Source organism: Gossypium raimondii, chromosome 1 (assembly GCF_025698545.1).
Source record: "Gossypium raimondii isolate GPD5lz chromosome 1, ASM2569854v1, whole genome shotgun sequence".
Classification (NCBI taxonomy): domain Eukaryota; kingdom Viridiplantae; phylum Streptophyta; class Magnoliopsida; order Malvales; family Malvaceae; genus Gossypium; species Gossypium raimondii.
Window position 1 is genome coordinate 44,315,676 of NC_068565.1, and position 4,348 is coordinate 44,320,023.

The 4,348-nt window shown below is 37.8% G+C and overlaps 1 non-coding gene across 1 annotated transcript; it reads right to left on the reverse strand.

Annotated features, from left to right (window-relative positions):
* Positions 1-482: 482 nt before the first annotated feature.
* On the reverse strand, positions 483-589 carry LOC128032678 (small nucleolar RNA R71). Its single transcript, XR_008188929.1, has one exon. It is a non-coding gene; the product is annotated as a small nucleolar RNA R71 (small nucleolar RNA).
* Positions 590-4,348: the final 3,759 nt, after the last annotated feature.

Below are 4,348 nucleotides of genomic sequence, written 5' to 3' on the forward strand. Positions count from 1 at the left end.
GATGTGAACGAACAACTCAAAGACAAGTCAAGATGGACCTTGGAAATTAGAATCAAGACCAAGGTAATGAAGCCGATCATGTACGAAATCCTATCCTCATTTCTAATGATAGGGATCGATGCATCAAATAATATGCTGTGCTAGTTTTCAGTGAGTTAAAACCAGGAATTAGAAGGCTAGATATTGAGGCAACCCAGTTTGAATTGAAACCGGTGATGTTTCAAATGCTACAAACGGTGGGCCAATTTAGTGGTATGCCCACGGAAGATCCATATCTCCACACTTGATTGTTTATGGAGGTGAGTGATTAATTCAAGATAGCCGGTGTGACTGAAGATGCACTGAGGTTGATGTTGTTTTCGTACTCGTTGCGAGATCAAGCACGAGCATGGCTAAATTCAATGCCACCAAGTTCTATATTTACATGGCAAGAATTAGCAGAGAGATTTTTGGTTAAGTATTTCCTACCTAGAAAAAACACTAAGTTAAGGAACGAGATCACAACTTTCCAACAATTGGATGACGAGTCTTTGTATGAGGCTTAGGAGCGATTCAAGGAGTTACTTCGTAAGTGTCATCATCATGGGATTTCTCATTGTATCTAGTTGGAGACATTCTATAATGGTCTCAATGCAAATACAAGATTGATGGTAGATGTTTTCGCGAATGGTGCAATTTTGTCTAAATCTTATAATGAGGCTTATGAGATCATCGAGAGGATCGCGAGTAATAACTATCAATGGACAACAAATCGAACAGCTTTAGGAAGACATGTAGTCGGAGTTCATGAAGTTGATGCCCTCACTTTGATATCAGCTCAAGTATCGTCTATTTCCTTTATGATAAAACAGTTAACCGCTAATAGTACTAATAATTCTGGAACTCAGCCACCAAGTCTGTTTGAAGTAGTTTCTTGTGTGTACTGTGGGGAAGGTCATTCTTTCAAGAAATTTCCATCAAATCTCGAGTTAGTTTACTATGTGGGGAACCAATATCAAAATAGGAGTGGACAAGGACCCCAGTCCAACTTCTACAATCCTTCATGGTGTAATCATCTTAACTTTTCTTGGAGCAACTAAAAAAATGGACCGAACAATAATTTATTGCAGCAAAGACCCAACCAATCTCAAGGGTTTAATCAGCAAGCTCTAAAACCACCTCAAGCTGAGGCATTAAACATTTTGGAGAACTTGTTGAAAGCGTACATGGAAAAGAATGACGCCTTTAATCCAAAGCCAATCAGTAACACTGAAAAATTTGGAAAACCAAATGGGTCAGTTAGCTACGAAGCTACGTAATAGGTCGCAAGGAACCTTGCCGAGCCATGCTGGGAGTAAAAGAAATTTGGGTAAAGAACATATCAAGGAAGTGGCATTGCGAAGTGGTAAAATTTTAGAACCCCAATTGATTGATATCGAAGATAAGCCCATTGAGAAGAATCAACCAGCTGTTGAAGTTCCTACACCAAAGGAATCAGAATCTGCAAAGTCTGACAAGGTAAACCTTGACTTAGTGAATTCATATATTTTAACATCGTCTTTGGATACAGATTTACCTACTCAGAAAAGTTTTCCAGTTCAACCGAAAGTTCCATCACCTCCATATCCACAAAGATTGCAGCAAAACAAGAAGAAATAGGAGGTGCAATTCAAGAAGTTTTTGGATGTTTTGAAGCAGTTACACATCAATATTTCTTTGGTGGAGGCGTTAGAACAAATGTCGAATTATGTGAAGTTTATGAAGGATATCCTGTCCAAGAAGAAAATATTGAGTGAGTATGAGACTGTTGCCTTGACAAAGGAGTGTAGTGCCTTCCTGCAAAAAAAATTGCCACTGAAATTGAAAGACCTAGGAAGCTTTACTATAAGCTGTAACATTGGTGAATCTTACTGTGGTAAAGCTTTGTGTCACTTAGGAACAGGTGTCAACTTGATGCCTAAGTCTATTTTCAAGATGTCAGGGATAGGTGAAGTAAGACCTACAACTATGACGCTTCAGCTAGCGGATCGATCTTTAACATATACCGAAGGAAAAATCGATGATGTTTTGGTAAGAGTTGATAAATTTATTTTTCCTACCAATTTCATTGTCTTAGATTTTGAAGCAAACAAGGAAGTACCGATCATCCTTGGGAGACCTTTCTTAGCTAGGGGAAGAACATTAATAGATGTGTAGAAAGGATGTAACAGCCCGATTCTGGGTCTAGTTGGAACAGTGGTTCAATTTTGGCTGAATTGAGAGCTAGACTATTATTCCTTCAGCAAATTTGGGAAGTACAAAAGAATGACAGTGAATTGCAAGCCAGGAGAGCTCAGTGTAAGGTAGGTGTTGATTCAGATTTTTGACTTGGATCAAATGATGGTCTAATGTTTCGAGATAGGGTATGTGTACTGAGAAATCATGAGTTGATTCGGACCATTTTATGTGAAGCACATAGTGGTGATTTGTCAGTTCATCCAGGTAGTGTGAAAATGTATAATGATTTGAAGAAATTGTATTGGTGGCCAGACATGAAAAAGGATATCTCGGAATTTGTATCAAAGTGTTTAATTTGCCAACAAGTGAAAGCTGAGCATTAAGTACCATCGGGTTTACTTCAACCAGTAATGATTCCAGAGTGGAAGTGGGACAGCATCACGATGGATTTTGTGACGGGATTGCCTCTGACTCCAAGGAAGAAGGATGCTATTTGGGTAATCGTTGATAGATTGACAAAGTCAGCCCATTTCGTTCCAGTACGCATTGATTACTCACTTGACAAGTTGGCGGAGTTATATGTTGCTGAAATAGTGAGATTACACATGGTGCCTAAGTCTATTATATCGGATAGAGATCCGAGGTTCACTTTGAGGTTTTGGATAAAATTGCAAGAAGCCTTAGGTACAAAATTGCACTTTAGTACTGCGTTCCATCCGCAAACTGACGGGCAATCAGAAAGAGTGATTCAAGTTCTTGAAGACATGCTCCGGTGTTGTATTTTAGAATTTGAAGGCAGTTGGGAGAAATATCTACCATTGGTTGAATTTGTTTACAACAATAGCTATCAGTCAAGTATACGAATGGCACCGTATGAAGCATTATATGGGCGTAAATGTAGAACTCCTTTATATTGGACTGAGCTCAGTGAGAACCAGATTCATGGAGTTGATTTGGTGAAAGAAACTGAAGAAAAAGTGAAAATAATCTATGATTGTTTAAAAGCTGCTTCAGATCGGCAAAAGTCATATGCGGATTTAAAGAGGAAAGAGATTGAGTTTCAAGTGGGTGATAGAGTGTTCTTGAAAGTATCTCCATGGAAGAAGATTTTGAGATTTGGTCGTAAGGGCAAATTGAGTCCACGTTTTATTGGACCGTATGAAGTTATTGAAAGAATTGGACCTGTAGCTTATCGGTTAGCTTTGTCGGCAGAGTTGGAAAGAATACATAATGTATTTCATGTATCGATGTTACGACGCTATCGTTCTGATCCTTCACATATAGTTTCTCCTACAGAAATTGAAGTTCTACCAAATATGACTTATGAGGAGGAATCGATAAAGACTCTGGCTCGAGAGGTCAAACAGTTAAGAAATAAAAATGTAGCCTTAGTGAAAGTTTTGTGGCGAAAACATGGAATGGAAGAGGCTACGTGGGAGCCAGAGGAAGTTATGAGGAAACAGTACCCAAACCTCATTTCCGGTAAGATTTTCGAGGACGAAAATCCCTAAGGGGGAGAATTGTAACACCCCAATTCTTAGTGTCTAATTGTTATGAAATTATAAATTGCGGGTCCTTATATGGTAATTAGACCATTAGTTAATTGATGGGAAAAATAGACATAAGAAATGGGTGAAATAGATTTTTTAATGGGGGTATTTTAGTCATTTAGTAATAAAAATAATTAAAAAGGGAAAAAGATGGCAAAATGTGCTCATCTTCTTCATGGTGAACGAAATCAGTAAGGGGGAAGCCATAGTTAGGGTTTTTTAAGCTTCCAAGCTCAATATTAAGTGATTCCAAGCCCCGTTTTTAATGTTCTTTACGTTTGTGGAGTCTCGGTAGCTTAATTTAGCTTATTCTAGCAATAATTCATGTTAGGGTTCATATTTGGAAAAATATTCATAGGTGAAATGTGTTTATTTTGCTGTTTTATGGTAGAATATGAAGCTAGAAATTATGTTAAACAACTTTTGCTAAGCGATTTTAAGCGAGAACAGGTAAATTGACAAAATCGGTAAAAATAATTAATGTTCAAAAGCGTGTGTTAGAGTGAGAATTTGATGTTGTCATAGAAGGGAAAAATGTTCACCATGTTATGAAACATAAGAATAAGAGATGAAATTTAATTTCCGAGCTTGGGGACAAAAGT